Source organism: Pantherophis guttatus, chromosome 5 (genome assembly GCF_059756535.1).
Source record: "Pantherophis guttatus breed Tessera chromosome 5, ASM5975653v1, whole genome shotgun sequence".
In the NCBI taxonomy this organism is placed as follows: Eukaryota; Metazoa; Chordata; class Lepidosauria; order Squamata; family Colubridae; genus Pantherophis; species Pantherophis guttatus.
The window spans coordinates 29,384,568-29,412,532 of record NC_142067.1 but is presented as its reverse complement, the minus strand read 5'-3'; the positions used below and the strand labels follow the sequence as shown (position 1 = coordinate 29,412,532).

The window sequence follows — 27,965 nt, the reverse complement described above, 5'->3', positions numbered from 1 at the left end:
CCCAAGGCCATGACCCATTACCAGGCATTGAGCCTTTCAGAACTGGGCCATGGAAGAGGTGGTTGAGTGCACATGTGTGCATCCCTACTTGCATGAGGAACAAGTGAGCAGCCGTGACTCACACAAATGGATCTACATGTGCTTACCCACCACATACATGGAACCATCCCGACTCCCTCCCCCCACCAGTCTGCAAAGCCGAAAAGTTTGGGGAACTCTGTCCTAACTCATGTTATAAGTTACTCTTGAATAATGTTGGATTAAAGGAAAAAAATTATTTAACATTGGCAGCATTAATGATGAGTTATACCTCTCTTATTCACAGGCTCGGAATGAGAAGAATGCAACATCTTGAGAATAATATGGGTGTTTCAGCATTTTCAAATATGTACAAGGAATACAGACATTCCATATGGTTCCAAGACTAAACAATAAGACCTTTCTCCATGTCTAATTTAGTGACATTCAATGCAGAATTGATTAATTAAATTAATGATATGAACCTAATAATTCATTTCATGTTCAAATATCTCTGATGGCAAAATATGCAATAAATCACCTTTATTTTGTATACTATTTTTTTTAATATATTACATAAATTATTCTAATTAAAAATATTTTTTAAACCTCACAATAGTTTGAATTAGAAAAATATCACAACATCCAGAAAAGGATATATCTAAAAGACAACTGGATCCAAATTACATATCCTAACGTACCTAAATTTCACCCCTATCAATTCCTTAAAAATGAACTGTTATTCTGAGTGGTGAATCTTTCATTGGTGAATTTGCATTTACCCTACTTTCAAATGACTTTTGCAGGATAGGTATATTCTATGATTAAGCCACTGCAAGCTGAAATGCTAGAAGTGGTTTAATGTGCTTCATGCATAAATTTGATTATTGGTAGCTATCTAACTTGATTTTAAGACAGGTGAATAGAACTGCTGATGTATGACTTGTAGATAATAAGTTACAATGAAATAACACGAGACTATTTATGGTAACAAGTTCTTTGCTTGGCTGAAGAAGATGTGGATTTGAGATGCTAAAGAGATTTGTTGTTTCCTAGACAAGGAACCTATATGACTTCAGGGCTGGTGACTGACTGATTTTATTGTGCCTCGATTGCAATGGTAATTGAATGGTAATGGTAATTGAAATATTAAAAGGATAAAAACAGGTTGCAGTTGGAACAACCAGAGAAGCAATGAAAATATAATATAATGCAATAAATAAGAAGATATAAACATACAGCCTACAACTTCCAAACAGAGTGGACTCTTACCATGGCACTTCATATACTGTAAAACTGTAAAATATCTGGAAAAAAGGGATACAATGAACTTATATATGGGATATATACTTTATACAAATTAACATTATGAAATTGTCCACAGACAATGTTGACAAATTGATTTTCCTAAATGCTCACTAACAAGGAAATAATTAAAGAACTTGCAATTTAAATTGGAGCATTTATGCATGTGCAAACAGTGAAACTCATAATTTAGGATCTTTGAGATGATTCCCTCTTAACTGACCACTACGATAAACTCAAAAACTGGTTGGAGGGAATCAAAAATCTTGTGGGTGTGGAGGAAGGGAGATGTGATGGAAGCAAAAAAGAACCTGTTAAATTTTGAGGGCAGCTCCCATGATCAAATCAATACTGTTCCATGATGCTATTGTGCCAAGTCCAATATTTCTTCGTGAACTTCCAGATTTGGAAACCCTGCTGTGAAGAGACTTCTAGGAAGATGTGATGGCAATATTAAAATGTGCCAAGAAAGCCAAACAATTACAATCTCCTGGAAACATTGCAGCAAATAAGATTGCACTAATCATCCTAAATGTTCAGGGTGCTATTTCTTTCTCCATCTGAAATACTGCTGCTGTTTGAGCATTGTAATAAAATGTGGCCTGAGAGCAAAATACTTTTCTATGACATTTAACCATACACTTTGTAATGATCATGCGTTACTCTATATTTATTGTGCAGATGATGAAGACAGAGAAAGACAAAGAGATATGGAGAGAGAACAAGACATACATAAAAAGCAAAAGCTAAATATAATATACAAAAAAAAAAAAACCAACCCCAAACAACTAATTTAATCTTATCCCCCTGCTCTCCCTCCCTTCCTCCTCATGTCAGCTGAATTGGGGATTCTTGTCCTGACATTTCCAGCCAGAAGGGATCCAGACAGCTGGGTGATGGAGTCAGTCTGAATAGTTGCTGAAGGGGATGTATTAATGAAACTTCAATCTTGCTCTCTTTGAGTGCCCTTAAGCCCCCAATACATTTGTATAGAGAACAGTTTTACATAGAAGACAAGAGTCTGTCGATACCATTAAACTTCTTGTTATTTTTCTTAAAAGAGCTAGAAGATGGAGGCGGATGAGGGAAGAAATCAGGCAAAAAAGAAAGAGTGTTATGCTTCACAAAGATATTCTGAATACCATTTATATATTTAACTCTTTCTAGGTCTCCTGTACCCTTTTGATATTAAGGAACTATTCCAGAGGTGGGTTTCAACAGGTTCTGACCAGTTCTGGAGAACCGGTAGCGGAAATTTTGAGTTCAGAGAACCGGTAGTAAAAATTCTGACTGGCTCCGCCCCCATCTATTCTCTGCCTCCCGAGTCCCAGCTGATCGGGAGGAAATTTGTTTGTTTGTTTGTTTATTTATTTATTTATTATTTATTTATTTATTTATTTATTTATTTATTTATTTATTTATTTATTTATTCATTCGTATTTCTATGCCGCCCACTCTCTGAGGACTCTGGGCGGCTTACACCAAAGACAGTATACTAAATAGCATATTGCCCCCAACAATCTGGGTCTTCATTTTACCCACTTCAGAAGGATGGAAGGCTGAGTCAACCTTGAGCCAGTGAGATTTGATCCGCTGATCTGCTGAACTAGCAGTCAGCTGAAGTAGCTGCAGTACTGCACTCTAACCACTGCGCCACCTTGGCTCTTGCAAAATGGGGATTTTGCAGTAACCTTCCCATGGATTGGGGAGAAAATGGAGATTTTACAGTATCTTTCCCCTGGAGTGGGGTAGGAATGGAGATTTTACAGCATCCTTCCCCTGCCATGCCACCAAGCCATGCCCACCAAGCCACACCCACAGAACCGGTAGTAAAAAAATTTGAAACCCACCACTGAACTATTCCATTCCTGACTAAATGTAGTGGTTTAGTTGTTGTGGCTCCGTTACCGGGCCTGTGTCATCGTCAGGAGAGGACTCCGAGAGTGAAGGGGAGGAGTTGGCAAGGCCTCCTTCTCCAGGACCCTCCTCTCTGGCAATGCCTTCGGTGTCTGCCGAAGGGCAAGAGATAGGGCCAGGGCCAAGCACGTCCACGCAGCCACAGATGGACAGTGATGAGGGTAATGAGTCTTGGCTGGACCCACGCCAGCATCGCAGAGATAAGCGCGCGCAACAGAAGAAAGGGTGTGTCCAAGATTAGGCTGAGTCACTGGACCACACCCCACAGGATATAAAAGGGAGCGTGGTGGCCAGTCCAACTTTGTGACGAACAAAGCTGAAAGCTTCCACGTCATTCTGCATTGCCAGACTTTTGCTTTAAGACTTGACAGGATTATCTCTGGACTTGATTGTAATTATTGAGCTGCTTTCCTTTGATGTATCAGAAGTGGGGAGAAGTTATCTCTCCTCTTTGTAAATAATAAATTCTTGGCAGGCAGCCACTAGGTTGTTACCAAGTTCCATTATCATAAGGAAAAGAATTTTGCCGGCTGGTTTGGTCTTTAACTCCTGAACGTCTGTTGGTGTGTGTGCATGGGGTTGGGGACAAAACATTAGTATGTTGTGTGAATTCAATCAGTCACATGTGTGTGAGAACCCTGGCCACTGTGATCCATTCAACAAACCATGATTTGGGATGATCTATGATTTTCTTTACAGGTTCATCATGAGGAACAACTCCTAATACTTTCTTGCTTCTTCCCTATCCCCTTTTGTTTTGTAACATAACAATATATATTGGGAGGGGGGGTGCATGTGTGACTTTGGTTGATAGGCCCCAATGAAGATTTATTTCTGTTGCCCTGCTTGGAACAACACATTTATATATGACTTTTTTAGAATTGTTTTCATAAATGCTTCAGATTAGCAATGCTAACCACAAGGAAACACACTCTCCTGGTAGAAAGTCCATGACAGATTCAATATAGAAATTACAAGTATTAATACTAAATAATATCCCATGACTAGCAATATAATCTCCAATATCTTTGAATTATGGCCAAATAGATTCCAAATCAAACTAGTTTCTGCATTAGTAGAAGACAGGATTGGAATCAATGTTAAATGGAAGAAGTTGCAACATCTGTATAGCTGGCTTTAAGTTTGAAAAAGTCCTTAATAAAATATTCTTCAGCAAGACCATAGGCTTCCTCCATCATTGATGGACAACCATTTCTTTTACCCATATGGTCCTGAGACTTAGTATAACAGTATAACATTTCTACTGGCATAATAATTATTGGACGAAGGTGTTATTAAGAAAACTCATAGGTAGGATTCAAATGAGTTTTCTGCTCTAATGAAATTAGTGGCAATAAGGGACATTGGCAATAGTTTGCTGTACAGATATTTTCATAGTTTGCTGTACAGATATTTCCAACTATTATAAATCTGGAATAGATGAGAACGTTATAATAAATAAATTGGCAATCAAATCTAAGCAATATCAACTACACCAGTTACACTCTATAGGATTGGAAACCAAGCTATCTTTAACTAGCTAATATCTTATCAGACATTTGAATATGTTTCAAGTTTTTGATTAGAAGTTGGATCAACTCCTGATGCATCCATTTTAGGTACATGAGCATTTAGATTGCTTTTCGCCTTCCTTTGTCCATCTTTCCTTGTTTGCCTTACAATAGTGCAGAAAAATATAATGCAAAACATTTCTTAATAATGCTAGAAGATTGTGGAGACATGTTTGCTAATAATGCTCCAATGGTTCAGTGACAGGATAGAACGGCAAACAGCAATAGCATTGCTTCATGGCTGAGAGTTTTCTAAAATGACTTCTTCTGGAGAAAAAAAATAGCTGACAGTGAACAATCCCCTTTCTATGCTGCCACATAAATGGAGGGTCTTCTCTCAAACTCCAGTGCTAGCCTTACTCTCATTTGCACCTATTCCCAGAAGATACAAATATATAGGGCTGCAGTCCAATCTAGTTACTCTAAATAAGAGAGGTGAAATGCTCATCTGTAATTTCGCCTCCAGAATTAATTCATGATTTTGTGCTATTGGCTCACTAGGAAAGATATGACTCACCAAATGTAAATGACAGCATGCAGTATAAAACTTTGCTCAGGTTTTAGAAATATTTTTTTCAAAAAAATATCATAGATGAGCTGAGAATAAATACATAAATTTACTAAATTTACTAAACTTCACAGTGACATAGCCGCTGCTCATATAATGCAGACAGGTAGAAGTGCTGCAATCTGTTAAATTAGGCTTACCCAGTACAATTTCCTGTCTCCTCTGAGGCATCTTACTATATTCTGTCTCACTGTTTCCACCAAAGCTTTTCTAATATTGCTGCTCAGAAGAAACAAAAATAACACAAGAAAGACAGAAAGAAATCATTACATTCTAATTAATGTCATTCCCCAAAGCTCTGTGATTGGAGGTCTCATGGTAATCTATTCTTTATCATTAGAGCACGGGCTTGCCATCCACTCAGCTTTGCCATCTCCTGCACCTGGCATTTGTCCTGTGATTAGAGGAAATCACTAAACTAGCCTTTCTCTTTTGCTTCCTCTGGCATTTTCAACATTCAGGAAAGAAAAAATAGCTTATTAAAATGAAAACAAAAAATACACAGTATCTACATTTTGTAACCTTCCAACCTCTTAAATAATTCATAAAACTAAAGGAATGTCCAGATATAGTTCCTCATTGTATAGTACATAAAATTATCTGCCACAATGTCCTTCCTGTCAATGACTACTTCAGCTTCAACCACAACAATACACGAGCAAATAATAGATACAAACTCAAGGTAAACCGTTCCAAACTCGATTGCAGAAAATATGACTTCAGTAACAGAGTGGTCAATGCCTGGAATGCACTACCTGACTCTGTAGTTTCTTTAACCTTAAACTTTAAACTGTCTACTGTTGACTTCACCCTATTCCTAAGAGGTCTGTAAGGGGCGTGCATAAGTGCACCAGCGTGCCTACCGTCCCTGTCCTAATATTCCTTTTTACTTACTCTTTTCATGTATTCAGATTATGTTTATACTTTTTTCCTGTTATCTTATATATGCTTGACAAATAAACTTATGATTATGATTGTCTAGAAGTAAATATTAAGGGGCACCTCCTTCAAAATTTCCAGTTGACTGTGCTAAAATGAATCCGAAGAACATCTTTGTAGGACTTTTTTTTTTTTTTACTATTACAGAATTAGTGAATGAGATTTATTAACTCAATTTCAGTATAAGTGACATTATCTTAGTTTGAAGTAATGCTAATTGAACAAGATTTATTTGAGATGCATTAAACAACCTACAATCAGTAGCAAGCTGCTGCCAGTTCGGACTGGTTTAGGCGAACTGGCAGTTCCGACGATCAGCTGACCCTGCCCACCCATCCCCGCCCTATCCTGTCCTATATTTCCTTTTTTCTGGCTCATCTGATTTGTGTGACACAGTTTATTTCTGCACCTCCGCTGTTCTACTTACCGGGGCTGCTTTAGAAGGTAAGCAGCTGAGCTTCAAATTGCTGTATTTTGAACGCTGCATGCAAGTGCATTAGGCCTGCGTGTGCATGAAGCGCACATGCACCCAAGAAACGCGCATTCACAGAGCCTGTTGTTAAACCGGTTGCAGCCCAGCACTGCCTACAATGTGCCATTTCTTTGAGAACATTCAAAATGTTATGAAAACTTGTTTTGAATGAATAGATAAGCAATTGAACCATAATAACAAAATGCACATGTAAAAGCTGCTACATAGGGTAACCAAGAAATGCTTACAGCAAGAAACTAGCAGAAGTTTCCAGGAATAGATCAGATGCATTAGCAATCTTGAAGGGAGCAGTCAGAAGGGAGTTTAATTCTAGAGAGAGTACTAAAGAAAAAAGGAAAAAAAACTACAGGCGAGGGCTAGATAAAGGCCAGGCAAAGAAAATCAAAGCATAGAGAGAATTTCAGATTTGAAACAATGAACCAAAACTCAAGAGATTTTCTTTTCCTGTAAAACATTTCATATGTACAAAATAATGGGCAGAGCCAAGCCTATCTTTAAAATATGAAATAGATTAATAGAGGCTTTGACCTCCACCTCTCTTTTTATGGCTCTTTCAACAGACCCATTCCCAATGAGGTAAAATGAAAACTGCAAACTTGAAAGATGATTGAGATTCTAATGTTCTGTATTTATGTTCTTTAAAAGACAAATCAGCAACAAAGGGGGAAAACCTTTGGTCCAGAGGTTTTCTTCCATGTGTTTTATTCTTTATACTGGAGTTAATATATGTGTACATCCCAAAATTCATAACTCTGAGGTAAAAAAAACTCTGATCTAAACAGCAACAGCAAACCATTTTTATCAGGCTGTATTATGTGTGGTACATATAAATTTAATAATTAACTGAAAAAAGGTAAAAAGCTGTTTCAAACTATGTATAGTGGAATATAATACTGATCTGCAATTCTTTAAATGCTGTTTTTCCAGGATCACAATGAAGCATCAAATACTGCTGTTGATTGCAATTGCAGTTCAAAGAAATTAGATAGTCATATATCAATAGTCCAATGGACCTTACTATATTCACTTGGTGGTCTTGGTAGGCTGATGAAAAATGGCATAATGCCCTTCTTTACCTGAGCATGTTTGGTTCCCGCATTTTCAATCGTTACAAAAGCAATTTTGTTTTGAGTTGGAATCAAAAGCATTGCATAGCTCTTTTTGTAATATACAGAAAATAAATGTAGTCTTCTCGTTCTTTCTTAAAACTTCAAACAACCAATTTTTTTCTCTTGGTGTGGCTCCTTTTTTCCTGTGTGACTCTTCTTTTTTGGATTCTAATAAATATTAATATTATGTCACATTTTTGCATATTTGCACTCCTCGTTTTTTACACTTATTTGTGTAGATGAATGTGAAACAAAAAGAGCTGAGAACCATACAAAAACCAGAAATTCTCTATAGAGTTACCATAGAGGTTGAACCTAACATAGCAAAAGTATGAAATAGCCAAAGGAAGTTTCTCTTACTCTTATACACACTGACACATACATTAACCATTCCCTATGCATAATTGATGTAGTTAGAGGTTCCGTTTCTATCACTTGAAATTAGCATTTTTTTAACTAGGAAGATACTATGTATGTGTGTATGTCACAGGAACATTTAAAGGAGCTCCAAAAGAAAATATACTTTTTCCCCAGCAGGATTACTGAAAGAAAAAATGGCTTTCTTTGAATTGTACAAAGGAGGAAAGCTGTGTGCAAATACAGAATGTTGTACCCTAGCTCAAAATTATTTTATGAATATGGGATAGTAGTTATCTTCAATTTTGATGTTCCCTAAAATCCATTTTAGTGAAAATCAGCAGAGGTATCCATTCTATGTGAGTAGTTCCAAGTTGTGGGGAGTGGGAGTGTGGATTGAGCTTGAGACTCCTACATAAACCTACTGGGTAAAGTCATATATTTGTTTGGGGTCAGATACCATTAGTATGCTGTTGAGAGCCAACTGCACTCTTTGAACCTGGGCCAAAGGTTCTGTCCCAGTGTTTCATTCAGACGAAAGGGTCTGAATGACAACAGACTTATATTCAACCTTAGCAAGACCAAGTGGCCATGGATATTTTGGTCCTCAATGTTATGTAATTCTCATATTTGATATTCAATGTGGTCGCACTTTCTCATTTGGAACCAGTCCAGTCTTGTGGTTTCCTGGACTCAAAGAGAAGATGACTGTAGTAACTAGGAAAGCTTTTGTGCAGAGCCATCTTGTGTACTATTGCATCTGTTCCAGAAAAAAAACAACACATTCATATAACTATCATAACCTGGCCAAAGCCTGTGTGGACTATTACAATGAGCTATATATATCGCTGTCTTCGAAAGACCATTCAAATGGTCCAGAATGCACCAGTTACAGACATTAATGGACATGCCATGGTGACACTACTGCTGTTGCTGCCAATTAGCTTCTGAGTGCAATTTGAGGTGTGGTTAGTCCCTATAAAGCCTATAGGGCCTGGCTTTGAGGGAATAGGATTGGTATCTTCCCATTGACTAAACAATATCATCTGATGGAACCCAGGAAGTGAGCTTACTCTGTCACAGAGCTTGCCTTCTATGGTAGAACAGCCTCTTCCAAATATTGTTGTGGTCTCTTTTCTTAATTATGTTTAATAATCTTTAAAAATCTGACTTTCCCTTCAGGCTTTGGACTAATATGACTGGCAGGCCTCTTTTAAGATTCTACATGTTAATATTTTTTATGTCTTCCAGATATATATCAATCTTTCTTTGTTACATTTTTCCTTACTGTTTTTAATGTGTGACATTCAAAGTTTGTATGCATTTGGACAGCCTTATAGACTTATCCAATAAATAATGAATAAAATTATGACATCAGCATCTTGAAATCACAATACAAACATGTACCTTCAAAAGGCATGTATACAAAAGGCCTAAAACTTGCAATATAAAGGTTCAAGGTTGTTTTCGTCTCTTCCCTGACTCTTCCCTATCTCTCAAAATGGAAGGAACAATATTGAAAGGCTCCATCATCTCAGAATTATTTGTTAATAATTTTGAAATTCTATCAACTGATAATTGTTCAGCCAATTTTGATTTCCCCCCCCCCCCATCTTCTTACTTTTACTGAAACCACCTTTAGTAGGAAGAGACCTTTATGGAAATATTCACAAAATTATTATCCTTGAGCATGTGATGCCAATACTTAATCACCTGAATGGCCCTATCTGAAAGAGCATGGTAGTGGTGGGGGCTGAGAACTGAAGACATTTTTTGATCTTCCCCTGTCTGCTTCTCCCCCCCCTTACTAGACCTAGGCCTAGTTTGGCCATTCAGCAAAAACAAACAAACAAACAAACAAACTTGCAGCTGTTTCAATCAACTTATAGCCTTTTTAAAATATCTTTTCCTCCTTGACTATCCTAATTATCCTGATTATTTGATTTCATCTCTTCCACCTGGATGCTCCACTTTTGCTTTTTTCGACCTTATCTTCGGATTTTTGCTGGTATCAGAAAGGGAGGAAGCATAGACATCGAGAGTCTTGAACAATTTATTTGTAATATTTATACAAGTGGATGGGACGGACCATCTTCTCCTTTGTTTCTGTAACTCTGGACTGGTCGCCGTGAGAGGGCGGTCATTGTAACTCTCATCCCCCTTTTTATGACTAACTTATTTTAATCACAAGACTTTCCCATCATTGTAAGAGGGAGATGGTATTCCGATGTTCTATTATATTAGCTTCCTTGTACAATTATCTACTTTACCCTTTTTGTCTTAACCATCTGTTTTAAACCATCTTTAACACCTTAAGAAGAAAATGGCCTTTCATCGCCTCCAATTCTATCTCACCTCTGATGTATTCAATAACAGAACTCCTAGCACTGCGAGATTCCCCCCTCTCGCAAGTTTGGCCCTCCCAGTTATCTAGGGCCGCCCTCAAGGACGGGTTTTGGAACCCCGAGAGGTGGTATGCTAAGAACCGGAAGCTTTGGGGTTTTTTAGATAGTTTTTCAAATTCTATTGAAGTATCATCAGTATGCTGATGATACTCAGCTATACATCTCCACCCCGGACCACCCCAATGATGCCCTTAAAGTGATGTCCCAGTGCCTGGAGGCTGTACGGATCTGGATGGGGAGGAACAGACTCAGGCTCAACCCATCCAAGACCGAGTGGCTGTGGTTTCCGACGTCCCGATATAGTCAATTGGTGCCATCACTGACTATTGGGGATGAGTCATTGCCCCCCACGGAGAGGGTTCACAACTTAGGCGTCCTCTTGGACTCACGGCTGTCTTTAGAAGAACACTTGACAGCTGTGGCCGGGAGGTCTTTTTATCAGGTTCGCCTGATTCGCCAGTTGCGTCCCTTTCTGGATCGGGACTCATTAAAAACGGTCACTCATGCCCTCGTCACTTCACGCCTGGACTACTGTAATGCTCTCTACATGGGGCTCCCCTTGAAGAGCACCCGGAGGCTCCAGCTGGTCCAGAATGCGGCCGCGCGGGTAGTTATGGGAGCAGCATGGCGCTCCCATGTGGCTCCCCTCCTGCGCGAGCTGCACTGGCTCCCTGTGGTCTTCCGGGTGCGCTTCAAGGTCTTAGTTACCACCTTTAGAGCGCTCCATGGCTTAGGACCGGGGTACTTACGAGACCGCCTTCTGCCACCAATAGCCTCTCACCGCCCAGTACGCTCCCATAGAGAGGGGCTTCTCAGGGTGCCGTCAGCCAAACAATGTCGACTGGCGGCCCTCAGGGGGAGAGCCTTTTCTGTGGGGGCACCCACCATCTGGAACGAGCTCCCCCCAGAGATACAGAAGATTCCGGATCTGCGCACTTTTCGCCGTGCCCTCAAAACATTCCTGTTTCAGCAGGCCGGCCTGGCCTAACTTTCCCTTTATATTGCTTTTTGATTTTATTTTAAACTGGGATGTCTTGAATTATCTAGGACCAGAATGTTTAGTATATTTTAATTGGTTTTTTATTATTAACATTTGTATTACATGTATTTTTATCGTTCGCTGTTCACCGCCCTGAGTCCCTTAGGAATAGGGTGGTATATAAATTTAATAAATAAATAAATAAATAAATAAATAAATAAATAAATAAATAAATACTTAACTTGCCAGAATATATCTTGCTTGCTTATTTATGTATTTATTTATTTAAATAAAGTTACTCTGTGTGGCATTAACTGGTTTCTTTGGAAAGCACATTCTAAAAGGTAGTTTATTCAAACCTATTATCAGTATGATAGCCTGTCACAAATGCTCCATTTTGGGTTACAATATTATAAAAAACAATAGCCTTGTGATTTTTCCTGGATTTGAGAAAAATATCCTCACACAGCTCATGCACATATTATGTAACATTTAAAATGGCATCAGCTTTAATGCTATGAATCTATGCTGAATGGAAGAATTTATAAAAAGGGTATATAAATAAATGCAGCATTATAAGTAAGGAAAAAAACTGCATTGAATTTATCATGTCACAAATAGTTTTCTCACTAACCACTTCTTGATGTGTTATTGGCACATCAATGGCACAGAACAATCAATCAATAGTACTATTTTAAAAGGGCATTAAAATAACCCACTAATAATGCAAATCCACCTCCGAGTATAACTAAAAGACAACTAAGAGTTCAAACACATCTGTGGAAATTCACAAATTTATTTATTTCAATACAGGAACTTCAATATTTGTATTCATCTCCTAAAATTAGTATCTGACCTTCAACATTTGATCTCCGAATCATTTTTTTTTTTGATACTGCTCCTTGTCATATATGCAATCAATGCACAATTTTAAAGTTAAGGCAGTATCAGACTCCAAATATATATACAATTCCCCTATCATTGAATCTAATAATCCATGCAGGTTGGATTGCACTTCCAAATTTGAGATGAGAGAAATTACAACATGCATTAATAAATAGGTTTAATAGATAGAGTTCTCTATGCCAGTTCTGTCATTCTATCATAATAGCTGCATAATTAATAAGGAAAACATATCTTTAGTGTTCTGATTTTAAAACACAGTAGAGAAATTATAGTACAAGAAGAAGAACTTCAAGACAAGACAGGTCCTGGATCCATCTAACCTAACAGTTGTTCCATGTAACCTACACAAAAGATTTACTGATGATTCTCCAGTAGTTTTTATTTAATTACACACATCCTCAGCCTAATCTACAATGCTGTTATGATCATGAGTAAGGCTGAATGTGTTGCTCAGATAACAAAAAAGTTTGGGATAAAACCTGGGTTTTATAGTACTTGCTTTTACTGAATATAAGTAGTTTTTGAATTATGATCACTGTTGGGACTGGAATTTTGGTAATTAAGCAAATTAAGTGAGACACCATGTGACCAGGCTCAATTTATGACCATTTTTACTACAGTTGCTAAGGGAATTACATGGATGTTAAGCAAATCTGGCTTCTTCAACTGAATTTGTTTGTCAGAAACCGTCTGGAAATATCGCAAATCACAATCACTGACCACATGTTGCTAAAAGTGACAAAAATGTGAGCATGCTGCTAAGCATTGTAACTTCAAGGATAGGTCACAAGTTACTTTTATCAAGGTTGTCATAATTTCAAAAGACAGTTTAAAGTATGATCATGAGTCAAGAACTACCTTTACTTGTCTTTATCATATTCATTCTACAGCATTAGAGTTTGTCACCCTTGGCAATTCTAATTTGTGTGGACTTCAACTCCCAGAATTTTGTTACACAAGTTAGAGCTGATACGACTGAGAAACACTGCTTTAAAGAAAGGCTGTGATGAGACATCTGCTCAACTTGATCTTTGAATTGTTTAATAATGATAACATTATGAATACATGTCTTTTACCATTATGTTTTCACTGCCTGGAGTCACTGTGTGTGAGCTGGATGGATATATAAATTTGTTTAATAAACAGACAAGCAAATAAATACATGTTTAATTGTGTTCTCGTTCTAATTTGCATTTGTATTTTATTTGGTTGCTAGCAGCTTCAAATATTTTTGTCATATGGAAAGAGGATGATACAAGTCCAGTAAATAACCAAGTCATAATTTGTTCTCATTGTAATCAGGAGCTCAGCAATTCTCCATTCTTGAAAGCAATTTTTTCCTCTTCTGTGTAACTTTTAAAAGAAAGCATCATTTGAATTTTGCTACAGCCATAATCTTTCAGGAAGCAGAAACAAATTCTACAGCACACTATTGGCAGCCCTAAATCAAATGCACCAAGAAAATTAATTGCATACAGACGTTAGAAAGACAGGGAAAGAAAAGAAGGGAGGGAGATGGAGATTTTCCTACAATTTTCTCTATTTTGTCACTCATGCCTCCCATCCAAACAAGAGAAAGATGTGACAAACTTTCAGGACCTTGACTGTAAAGGAGAAGTTACACACAAGAGCAACACTTCAAGCTGACTCCTTTATCTGTCACTCAAAGCTTGCAAAGAGCAGCCATTTAGCAGCAATGTCACTGAAATTATATTATTTCATTTTTGAAGCATATAAATATTTCATTTTCTGCTCATAGTTGAGTCTTTCTTTTCTTTTCAGAGCTGACAAATGTCATTATTATTATTTTCTTTTCCTCGCAGGGAAATAGTCTTACCTCTTTTTTTAAAAAAAGACTCATTTAGTCCATTCAGAACAGGCATTGAACAATCTCTGTCTTTGAAGGAAATGGGGTATATCCTGCCTTCTACTGATAAAAGTGAGGAAAAGGATGCCCAGAAGCAAGGATCTGCTTTAAATTTGCTGACCACAATCCAAAGAACTCCTTTTAATGGCTCTATTGACTAACCAGAACTTAAAGTGGTTTCTAACTGATATTTCCTTCATACCAAAGGCTAGCTCTAAATGTCTGAATAACTTGCATCTGGCAAAGTCACAAGTGAACTGGGAAAGTATGCTGCCTTTGACTTAGGAAATGACATATCGCCATTAAGGTTGTTAGCTACAGAAAGCCTTTGTTGTTGTTGTTGTTGTTGTTCTTTTGAGTTAGTACTGACTCTGGATCATTCCCTCAACAAATTCCAGCAGTTTTCTTGACAAGATTTCAGAAGTGGTTTGACATTGCTTTCTTCCTAAGCCTGAGAGAGAGGGTGATAGACCCAAGATCACCCAGCCAGCTCCTTTGTGGCTAGGGGTGGGCTAAAACTCCTGGTTTCCCAGTTTCTAGCTTGATGCCTTAACCTCTAGACCATCCTGACAATTATAGACAACCTTAACACCGTTTGAATTTGTCTAATAGCTTATTAAAAACATGACCATATCTAATGGCAGCTATTTCTATAATTGAGCTGTACGGGTATAAAATTGTGAAAATTTTCACTCATCCTGAAATTTCTGCATTATGTTTCAACAGATGACCCCAAGTTCCAATATTGTGAGGAAGGAAAAAGTCAATTTTTTCTGTTTTCTAGGATAGTGCCTCATAATTGTAGTGCAAAACTTTAAAGACTTTCTGTATAGAAACTCTTGGTTCTTGGAAGTGAAAGAAACTTATAGTTTAATGCTAAAGATGTCCCTAGGGCTTGGAAAAAGCAAATCCAATGAAAATAATATGTAAGATATAAATATGAATAATGCAATTAATATGAATGGCTTCTTATTTTAATGGGGAACAGTGGCAATAGTAAGCCTTTTATATGCCATGTCCACAACTTCAGGTGCTATGTAAATGAATACATGCAGGTTAGTGATGGTGGCAGTTTATGGCCCATTAAAACTCATTATATTTTGGGGAAATATAGTCATGGTAGCAGTTTTGCAGAGGAAGAAAGAAAATAATCTTTTCACAAACTAACTGCTTGAACATTCTGGGGTTATAAGGATGGCTGGATATATATTTATACTGAGATAGATAGATAGATAGATGATAGATAGATGGATGGATGGATGGATAGATAGATAGATAGATAGATAGATAGATAGATAGATAGATAGATAGACAGACATTGTCCCCCCCATACACAAATACCTTTTCCTAACATAAAATAATTGTATGAACTCCTGTGCTCAGAAAAAAAAATATAGACAAGGAAATATAAAATACGTATTTATTTCATTGTGGTGGAAAGAAAAGATGTCAGTGTATCTCCCTTCTCAAGGACATAATAATATGTTCCTCAAACGATGAGTAGAAGAAAGAAAAAATGGAACGGGATGGAATGGAATCGATCAAATTGAAAAATGGGTAGTAGAGATTAACTGAGAAGCTGTGAAGAGAATTTGTCAGAGAGGGTTTAGGCCAGGCAAAACAAAAATTGTATTCAAGGATTCTGAACAGAGAAATAAATATCCAAACACATAAGATATACAACACCCAAACAGCAAAAATACAAATTAATGGAGATACAACTGAACAATTTGATATAAAGAAAGGAGTGAGACAAGGATGCCCATTATCTCCTATATTGTTTATATTAACATTGGAAATATTACTAGAAGAAATCAGGAAAGATACAGAAATAACTGGACTAAAAATAAAAAATCAAGAATATAAACTGCAAGCCTTTGCAGATGATATAGTATTCATTTTAGATAAACCCATACAATCTGGACCAAAATTAATGATAAAAGTACAACAATATGGAGAAGTAGCGGGATTGAAAATTAATAAACAAAAAACTAAAATTATAACAAAGAATCTTAACAAGTATCAAAAAGAAGAATTGGAAAATATATTAGGGATACAAATAGCAAAGAAAGTTAAATACTTAGGAATATGGATTACAAACAAAATATCAACTTTGAAGGAAGACAATTATATTAAATTGGCTAAACAAATAGAAAAGGATTTGGAAAAATGGGCAAAACTCCAATTGTCTCTTTTAGGCAAAATTGCTACCATTAAAATGAATATTCTGCCAAGAGTGTTATACTTATTTAGGGTAATACCAGTAAACCCAGGAAGAACATATTTTAAAGATTTAGACAGAATGATATTAAAATTTATTTGGCAGGGAAAAAAAGCAAGAATCAAATTAAAACATCTACAAGACAAAAGAGAGAGAGGGGGAATGGGACTCCCTGATTGGCAGAGTTATTACAAAGCCTCAGCGTTAATATGGATAAAAGATTGGATCGAACTCAAAAACATAAGAACATTAATATTGGAAGGTTTTGACTTAACAAGAGGTTGGCATGCATATCTTTGGGGAGAGAAAATTACAAAACAAGAACAATTTCGCAAACATATTGTAAGAGATAATTTGCTTAAAATATGGAATGAAATCAGAAAATATCACTATGATAGGATTCCTAGGTGGACTTCCATAATGGAAACACATATTTATCCAAATACAATAGATACAAATAAATTAAAAACATATAAGGACATCTTAAATGAAGAAGGAAAACTAAAAACAAGAGTAGAATTGAGAATGCAAAATGTGGAAATAGAGTGGTGGTCATATTTGCAATTAAAATCCAGATATAAATCTGATATGGAAAAAACTGGAATTCAAATGGAACCAAATCAGTTGGATAAAATTTTATTAGGCCCCAATGAGAAATTAATAACCAAAATTTATAATTTTCTATTGGAATATAAACTAGCAGAGGAAGTAGTTAAAGAGAATATGATCACATGGGCGACGAATTTTGGGTATGCAATAGAATTAAATAAGTGGGAAAATTTGTGGAAAAATATTAATAAATTAACATTATCTGTACCATACAAAGAAAATGCTTATAAATTGTTCTATAGGTGGCATCTACCACCGGCGCGAATTTCTAAAATGTTTCCCGGCACATCTCCACTCTGTTGGAAATGTAAAGCGCATAAAGGGACATATTATCATATATGGTGGTCATGTTCCAAAGCTAAAAAATTCTGGAACAATATAAAAATGCAACTAGAACAAATAATAACTCAAAGGTGCCATTAAAGCCAGAAACTTATTTATTAGGAATACCTACAAGCAAATATGAAAAAGAAATAATATATTTAATAACACACATTTTGACTGCAGCAAGAATTATATACGCACAAAATTGGAAACAAGAAGAGGTCCCGACTCAAGAGAAATTAATATCCAAAATTATGGAATGCGCTGAGATGGATAAACTTACCAAGGAGATCCAAGGAAAAGAAGAATCTGAATATTATCTGGTCTGGCAAAAATGGTATAAATGGTTAGAGGGAAGTGAAAAAAGAAGAGAAGAAGAAAGAAAGAAAAATTGAATAAAAGAAAAGATATCAATAGAGTAAAATAAAGTTTTAAATCAAATGAAATTTAAGAAAGAGACATGAGATATCAATAAAATAATATCATTATATAAGGTGAGAGAAATATTGTATATTGAAGAATATAGGATATTGATATTGTAACAATTCAGATATTATAGGTAGATGTTATAAAGATGATGTTTGTTGTAAATTGTTTTACTTGCATTTATAAATGTATTATGTGGTTTCTTAAATTAATAAAAATTAAAAAAAAAGATCTAATATGTTTCTGACCTATAGTCAGTGATTTGTCTTTCTATAATGCACTAATCCTGATTTATCACAAAACTGAGTCCAACCAAAATATTTATAACATAATTTTCTAGTTAAATATTCAAGCTCAAGGGTTGAGAAAGGGGCTTTGCTTTAGAAAGGGTGAATGGCATAGAATAAGAAAAAGCAGAGACAAATAGAAAGAGGTGTATTTCACCCTAGTCTCAGCTCTTTTGGAGCACAGTTTAATACTATGCTGTTTAGAATAGTTTGTTCAATGGCTACCAGATCTATACTGAAAATCAGTGCTGCAAAAATTCAGACAACCACTAGATGAAGTAAAGGCTCAGAATTTTTTTGCTACATTTTGCAGCATTGATCAGATAATCTTTTTTTTTTTAATGCCATGACTTCAGTATAAACTATAGGGAAACATCAGGCTCAACAGCCATCATCTGCAGATATTTTTACTTCTTAATATTCTGGAGGATTTTTCCAATTTTTAAATCCTAATAAAATATATTTTATGCATTGTCCTGGAGAGTAGAGTATTCATATCTAGCCTTCCCAATTGGGGTTCTTTGAAACTCTAAGCTTCCACAATAGGAGTTCCATGAAAGATTGTCATTAAACACATGCATCATTTAGCAATAGCAATAGTACTTAGACTTATATACCGCTTCATAGTGCTTTCCAGCCCTCTCTAAGCGGTTTACAGAGTCAGCCTCTTGCCCCCAACAATCTGGGTCCTCATTTTACCCACCTCAGAAGGATGGAAGGCTTAGTCAACCTTGAGCCTGGTGAGATTCAATCTGCCAAACTGCTGGCAGCCAGCAATCAGCAGAAGTAACCTGCAGTACTGCACTCTAACCACTGAGCCACCTCTTTAAAAAAAATGATATGTGCCATGCAATGCTACCACTCACTGTGCTGGGAATTTTTACATACTATGGTTCAGTTATCAGCCTGCCACTTTGCTGTTGTCAATTTTGTAAAATGTGGATTGTGCACGTTAAAGGTGAATTGTATTCTAAAGTATTTTTATTATTATTATTTGCAATTTTTATGCAGGGAATTCCTGAGACCTGAAAAAAATGTTCCAGGGTACAAATGATGTAAAGGCTGATGTTAGTACTGAAAGGCTGACTCAAGTAATATTAGGTCTGTTACAGATCCTTTGTTTGCCAATGGAACAAAGAAATTACAGTTGTCTGCTGGAATAACCTCCTGAACCATTGGCAACTATGCATTTGCAATTTAAGCATCAAATTTGGAAATATCAGAACATCTCCTCAGTTCAAAAGAATGGCATGAAACCTACAAATAGAGCATGGGCATTTTTCAAACATAGAATAAATTGACTACAGAAAGAATATCCAGCAAAGTTTGAAGGAAAGAAATCCATTTGGTTTGCAAGCTGTTTATATTGGAATGTGATGCCGTATTGCTAGCTTGTGGCAAATAATAGAACTAGGAGAAAATCATTACTGATTGTGGAGCTTGGGATTGGAGAGCGAAGGCAGCAACAAGAGTTTTTAAATCCTGAAAAGCACCAAGCATGGGAAAATAGAAATGCACAAAGCAGATAGTCCAGTGTTTCTCAATCTCAGCAATTTAGAGGATTTGTGAAACTGGGAAATTCTGGATGTTGACACCCACAAATCTTTAAGTTGCCATGGTTGAGAAACACTAACATAGAGGATGATTTGATATGAGACTGAAGAAAAAGGATATAGGAGATTACAAAGATAAGGAAACATTTCATACATTAATCTTTTTTTATTAAAAGTTGTGATAATAAAATGAAATGGGGAGCTGTTTTGTACCCAAGCTTCCCTTCAGCCACCATTTCCTTCTTCTCTTTTTTATGTTCTAATCTACATTCACATTTAATACACTGTACTGTGTCCATGCCAGAATAGCGAAATGTTCTTCTCAAATGGACATGTCCCATCCATAAACTGTCCATTATCTAGCTTAGCACTATGAGTCATTCACTTCTCTTTATGCTTTATTAGAGGAACAAGATGGGTGAAACTGGGAAAATAGAAATACATACAATAAGAGCCCAAATACAAAATAAGCAGTATTGTATGAACATAACAATTAATAAATACAGATAAATCTAAATCTCACCAGCAATGCTGTGTGCATGGGATGTGGATATTGGTCCTCAGTTGAACGTGTGCCATGGATTAGGCTGAATTGTTCCTGGTGCTTGTTTCCTCCAAATGCTAAGGGAAGTGGAGTCCACATGTTTTTGGAGTGACAGTTGCTGGGAAGATGACCTTAAAGGACTGGGTCTCAATAAAGATTCACATTTGGCGAATAGGTAGAGCTCAATATAAAGAACAACAATAGCAATAAAAGACATAATTATATACACAAGCTTTATGCTGGAGGCATGACAAATATTCTGTCATGTAGGGGGATTCATTAACATTACACTCCTCAGATATTCTGACAATGAGCTATATCCTTGGATATACAAGTGTCTTCCTCAGCCTGGAACAACATAACATAACAACAGTTCAACTTCTACCTGTTGTATCACTTTTTGTTTTTTGCTTTATACCACTGCCTGCCTGCCTCTCCCTTCTCAGATGTTCAGTAGCCTGGATATTATTAATCACCTTTTGATTTGCTTTCTATTTACTCTCTCTCTACTGTCTTTCAGCCTCTTGCATTATTTCAGCTATATCTCAAGTAGTTTTTCCCCAATTTACCTCTTTTGCTTTTCTTTAAGGCGTCGTTCACTTTCTCTGCTAGATACCCTATTTCATCCTCCCCAAATTCTCAAGTTACATTATGATTGTTTGGTCAAATACTATTAGAATGTCAACTCCACACAAAAGAGCACCCACTAGCCAGGTAGAGCACATTCCATTACCAAAGCATCCCATATCACAGTATAACTATGAAAAATTGTACTTTCTTTGAAGCACATGAATATTTGATGTCACATAACACTTTTCTCCTCTGTAAATAATTGCCTTGTTCTTTAAAAAAACAACCCAATAAGTCAAATATGGTGTTTCAATATTTAAGTAAAGCTCTTTTTAGAGTAACAATCAGTTTGAAACAAACAGCTGAAATACTCAACATGTTTAACACTTGGCAAGTATCTCAGGAGAAAGAACTGAAGAGTTGGGAAGAGAAACAGCCTATTTGAAGTTCAGAAAGATATTATCAGCCTTTCACATACTTGAATTCATCTGCCACTTAAAATGTCACAGTTCCTAGTTAAGATAGACACCAAAGTTTGGTTTAGAATGCCCAATTACTTATTCATCCACCTAACTATCCTGCATATAGCCTACCATACTTTCAGAGATTTGAAAGCAATATCAACTTTTCGTCTCTTCAGGTAAGTGTTGATGCCTGGCAGCTGTCTGGAATAGTATGTGCCATTTTCTTGGCAAGGTTTTCTGAAATAATTTGTCTTTTTTCTAAAACTAAGAGAGTAACTGGTCCTAAAGCACCCAGTATAAAGGGCTTACACAGTAGTCTTGAAGGGCAGGAGAAAGAGCTGCTACTAAGACAATAGTCAGATAAGATGATTGTGAGGCTTGCCAACAAAACAACTTAAAGTCTCTGAAATTTCACTTGGTTCACATGAAGATAAAAGCACAGAAAATGAAGCACATTTAGATTTGCACGATTGTTACTACAGACATTAGAATAAAAGTAATCCTGACCTATACAGCACTGATTCCTTAGTCTGTCTACCTTGTTGGCATTGAGCTGGCTTAATGCCTAAGTTGCAAGTTGAGTCAGATCTCTCCAGGCCTTGTCTGAAATGTTAATCATTATATTCCACTTTCCTAATCACAACAGAAAAAAAGATATTAGATTGCTGCTCAGCAATCTGCCAAATATTTTATAGATCCTGAAAACTTACATGAGGTTTTTGAAAAAGTCAAATAGAGGGTTTCATGCAAGTTTGTCAGAAGCTCTCAAATACAGACATTTGGAAAATCAATTTGCTTCCAGTACTGACCTGTTTTGCAATGAATCATCACTGAGGAATACGCCCCATGAGATAGTTCACTGGAGTGCTACTGATATCTGCAATAGAACATTACTATCTTCATTGAAAAAGTCCTCTGCTTCTTTAGTGGGGATTTGAAAAGCAACATTGAACTTCTTCAAGTAGCTAATGGTTCTTTCATGATGTGGAATGTGATGGTGTGTGTGTGTGTGTGTGTGTGTTACAAAAGAAAGTCATCTATGTTACTGCCAACTCAGTATCAATGATGTCCAATATATTTCATGTCATTGTATGGGAGCTAACAAATAGTCTTATCTGTTTTCAGATGTCTCAACCATTGGCAGCCAAACAGAATTTTTTGAGAGTTTCTTTAATACAGAAATTATGGTAAGTCTTTTCTAAGGTATTATGACAAGGCATGAAAAAAATACATGAGAAGAAGGGTTTAGTAAGAAATTTGCAAATTCTTTGGGACAACACTTCATTACTCCAGGTGGTTTTCACCATGAATCAAATAGGCCCAATGCATTTTAAAGCTTAGGTTTGTTTTTCATATAATGGAACTGAAATGTTTCAGTACTAATGCAAACTACTAACTACCTCTTCTGTCTGTGAATTAATTTGTGAATTTACAACAAGTTGTCCATCAACTTTTGAGTTTCCCAAAGGTTGTTCCCACTTTTCACCTTAAGTAAATTATTAAAAAATAGCTACCTTGAAGAATAATTGTGCGCGCACACACAAACATATACACACTCATTCATTCAGATATGGACTTATAAAGGGCCACATGCTGATGTGGCATGAATTGGAAACAACACAATTATCCATAGTTTCTAAAGGCAAATTGTAGACAAGTCAGTTTTGCAGACTGAGACTCTCAGATTCATTAAATTCATTTCATAATTCTTCATGTTCCAGATAACAGAACAATCCACCTTGTTTCATTTGCAAAATAAGAGGGCAGGTGCAATGATAATGTCAGGTCAGTTCAGTCTTGTATGGTACCTGTCTTTTTCAACGTGCACCATACTCCATGGACTAAGGAGCTGAAGCTGTGTCTGCTTGTTGACAGCTTGGTCAATTGGCCTGTGCTGCTTGGGGAACAGCCATGCCAGTGGGCCTGTAACCTGTGATGATAAACATAGGAGAGCAGCCTTGTCAGTGTATTACCAGAGAGGCAAGATAGCATACTGTCTTGGGTATCTGTGCCAAGAGCTAAGTGAATTTGCTTCAGCATAGACAACTGTTTCCAGGCAGAGACAGATGCATTTGGATGCAGGTAGATAACTATGCCTAGAGGCTTCACAGGTGGAGGAAGAAGGCAGCATCAATATTTTAACACCCATCTATCTGTGTCAGAAAAAAACTGGCTACCCACTGTTCCTTCCAGATGCACCATGCCAGCTTTCAATTGCAGCAGTTGTCTGGGAACTTGCACAAGAATAACACAGCAAGATTGAGAAGGCCTGCAGTGATTAAAAAGAATTCAGGATACAGCAGTTCTGCAGTTCATAAGTAGAGGCCCAGTACCCTTCCTGAGGATCTACTGCGGATACCTTGTAGGGATAGACAGTGGAGGCCAAATCAACAAGGTTTCTCTGAGCACCTAAATGAATTGGAGCTCTTACTTTCCACTTGACTTGACTATCATTCAGTTTTTATTATTTCATTTTTCAAAAAGTCTTATTTTTGTTCAGATTCTTTATTTTTCCACCCCAACTGGAAGCTCAAGTGGAAGTCAAGAAGAAACCTGTCAACCGCAATATGCCGAACAGCAGATAGGCCAAAGCAGCTGGCCTCTGCTGTGCCTAATGAAGCCAGCAGCTGCTAATATCTCTTGGTGCTAATGCAGAGACTTCACTCGTGGAGTGAATCTTCTGACTTTTCTGCACACAGGCTGCTCAATAAGGCAGAGCCTGGATGGAAAAATGTCCAGTCATATGGCATGCTGGGATCAAAGTCTGTTTCCAAATAAGATTCTAACTGGTAAAAAAAAAAAGTTAAGCACATTAAGGTGCCAGAAGAAGAATAGAGTTTACTCATCCTTTTGTTCCTTTATGTCTCTGAATTGTTTTAAGACTGGATTTTATTGGTTCCTGCTTTCTCCTGAGGATCCGTGGTTGCTTTGGGCTGCCTTCTATTTCCCAGTCCAGACTTATAGTTTAAATTTCAAAGGGTTTGTTTTAGAAGGCAATGGAAAACTAAACTGAACAGGAGCTAAATCAGTTTAACCTTCATGTATTCTGAAATGCATGCAAACAAGCATAAATAAGTTGTGCAACCTCTCTCCTTCTGTCTCCCCTTCTCTCCCTCTCTCTCTCCTTTTATTGCACTGTTGCAGAAGCCACAATGCAACCGCTGCCATTTTTACTCCCTAATATTCTATATATTTTTTATACAAGGGACCATACTTATACAAATGAATAATTTGCCTTTCAAAAGTCATGGGAAAAGAATTTTTGTAATGTCCTGTCATTGGATGGGCAAAAATAATTGAGAGTTTAGGTGAAAGAATTATTTAGGGGAAGAAAATCAAGCTACTGAAAATTTTAAGTTCCCAATTTATCTTTTGAAAAACTCACAAGTCCTCCAAAATGGCTGAAAAGGAAATGGCCCTGAGAACTGTAAGAATGTGCTGGGAGCTGCTAATCGTATCGCCATCGCAGATAATGCATCAATATTTTAGGTCAAGATGCATGTCAGCTACTGGTAGGATTCATACACCACCAAAAGGCAATAAAACAATATGGCAACTGATAAGATCTTGTCATTTGCTGAATTCTCATCACCACCACCACCATAAGTAAAACAAAATACACCACCACTTTTTGTTACTTGCGAATTCGTGTCCGACCCATTGTGACCCCATGGACAACGTTCCTCCAGGCCTTCCTGTCCTCTACCATCCTCTGGAGTCCATTTAAGCTCACACCTACTGCTTCAATGATTCCATCCAGCCACCTCGTTCTCTGTCATCCCTTTCTTCTTTTGCCCTCAATCTTTCCCAGCATTAGACTCTTCTCCAGTGAGGCCTTCCTTCTCATTAGGTGGCTAAAGTATTTGAGTTTCATCTTCAGGACCTGGCCTTCTAAAGAGCAGTCAGGGTTGAACTCCTCTAGGACTGACCAGTTTGATCACCTTGCAGTCCAAGGGACTTGCAGGAGTCTTCTCCAGCACCATAGTTCACCACTAGATTGTGACATCACCACTAGATTGTGATTAATCACTATTCTACCAACAGCATATAAAAATGATTAAGGTTCTTCCAGAGCTCTGGATTTCCACCATCCTGCTGATGTTTCGTGACTTTCCATTCAGGCTTTTGGTGAAGATATTGAAGCCCCAGTGAAATTTGTGGGTCTGTTTATTTTTATTCTTGTGGTGGTTTTTGTTGTTCTTGTTGCTATCTTGTCATCTTTACCCCTTTGTTCTTGTTTCTTTAGGAGTTGGGTGGTATATAAATTTAACAAATAAATACATTTAATAAATCTGATTTAAACTTGCTAAAGGAGGCTGAATAAAAGTGAATATATAATAACATACACCGATTCCAGTGGAAGAGTCGAAATATTTTCATAAGAACATCCTTGCTATGAGAAATTCCAAAATAGTTATAGAAGAAAAGAGATGTCTTCAGGTGTAGCTGAAGCTGTTTAAAAATGCAAAATTGTGATGGACCAGATCTTATCTAAAGATCTTATTTAAGAGCAAAATAAAAATGGAGGGAAAAAAATTAGAAAGGAAGTTTTTAGAAACAACTTTCTGTTTGCTTTTCTACAGGCAATAACTTCATTTTAAACTCCAATTTTATGAAAAGCCTAGAGGGAAAGAGAAAAGCATACAAAACAATATGGAAAACATTAGTAATGCAGGTCTGAGTGTGGGAAGCACTGGCATATAAATATTCTGATGTAAATGCCCTTATCAATAAAAATCACAGATCCTGTGCATTAAGGCAATTTAATTCATTAAAAATGAGGCGGTGTGTGTGTGATACCACTAGTGTAGATAGTACTTAAAACAGGAAACAAAGATATGATTATATCTGTATATGAGATGCAACAGACATCATAGACAGCTGTAATTCCATTCTGATTGTTATATAGCTAATGGTTCAGAAACAGCTGGGCTGGATAACAGCATTTTTAGTGGTCTCTCATAAAACTAGCCTTGACAGAAATCAAATTGTTCAAATATCCCTTTTTCATCTCAATTTGGTGGTCAGCCTCAGAAGATGACAGTACCTGATTGACCTTATCTGAAGCTAAGCAAACTGTGTCCAGGTTAATTCCAGGTTTTAGGTTAGATTGGAAAGCTGGAAAAGTAAAATGTGTACGAAAATCACAAACCACTTATGTACCATTGACAAGAATCAGGTTTGACACAATGGCCTCTTTACCTTACTAGAAAATAAGTAACTAATGAGCAGAAAAGGTTTCTTTCTTAAAATATTTTACATATCCTGATCCTGAAATCAGTTTCAAAGAGGTAACTCACAACGAATACTTTAAGAAAAATATTTCATCTTATTTATATCCTTTGTTTGTATTCAATTGCTCAATTTGATTAAATATGCATTGAGGTATTCAGGGATACAACATGAATGAACTTTGTTCTTGTGTATCCATCCTCTCTCTTTCTCTCATCTATCTATCTATCTATCTATCTATCTATCTATCTATCTATCTATCTATCTATCTATCTATCTGTATATCTATCTATCTATCTATCTATCTATCTATCTATCTATCTCATCAAGCAAACTTCTAGTGCACAAATCTTTTAAGGATGGTAGTCTTTTTTAATATTAGTGCCATTGTAGTCTGTTATGCCTCAATTTTTACTGTACTAAGATGAATCAATGATACAAATAGACTAGCAGTCAGCTATTAAATCATTGTGGAAATTCTTGAATTTTTTCAATTGACAGAAATGTCTATGAGCAGATATACTTGAGTGCATATCTTTGTACCCTTCCATCCACACAAATTGTTGTATCAATATAAGAAAACCCAAACAAAGTATCAATTTCAGTTGATATAAGCATCTAAAGCCTTAGACCTCTCCTTTCTCATATGTTGATATGATATGAAGATAATCTTGATAATCACAGCTCAGTAGAGAAACAATGCGAACGTGGAAAACTTCTCCTTTCTCATATGTTGATACGATATCAAGATAATCTTGATAATCACATGAATATTGTTTTGCAATGTGGGTGATGCTGTTTCTCAGGTTTGAAAGTAATGTTTCTTCTTGCTTTTATACAACATGACAACCAAATCATTAATTCAATATCTTTTCTGCTTCATTCTTTAGAGCAGGGGTATCAAATGTCAAATATCATGGTGGCGTCACATGACACATTTTTCTCATGTGCTAAATCGGGTGTGGGTGTGGCCAGTGTATGTTACATCCGGCCCGCAGGCCACGAGTTTGACAGCCCTGGTTTAGAGGATTTTGCTGCATGCAGGACACAAGAAATGATGAAAGCTATCTCTTCCTGCCCAGAGAAATGGATAATATTAGAGGTGAAACTTTTGTGAAAGGTATTATTATTATTTATTTTATTCATTAAACATGAAACTCAGTCAACTGAAGATTCAAAAATGCATCACAAATACCATTGATTGGTGCTAATGGTTGATACGGGTTGCTGCCAGTGTCCTAGGTATCAACCAAGTATCTTCTTAAGATGTACTGTGATATCTGGTGTGTTGTGTTCCAAGT

General features: G+C 36.6%; 1 long non-coding RNA gene across 1 annotated transcript; it reads right to left on the bottom strand.

Annotated features, from left to right (window-relative positions):
* Nucleotides 1–20,000: 20,000 nt before the first annotated feature.
* On the bottom strand, nt 20,001–26,873 carry LOC117662313 (uncharacterized). Its single transcript, XR_015734405.1, has 2 exons — nt 20,378–26,873; nt 20,001–20,278 (listed from the first exon to the last, which is right to left on the bottom strand). It is a non-coding gene; the product is annotated as an uncharacterized LOC117662313 (long non-coding RNA).
* Nucleotides 26,874–27,965: the final 1,092 nt, after the last annotated feature.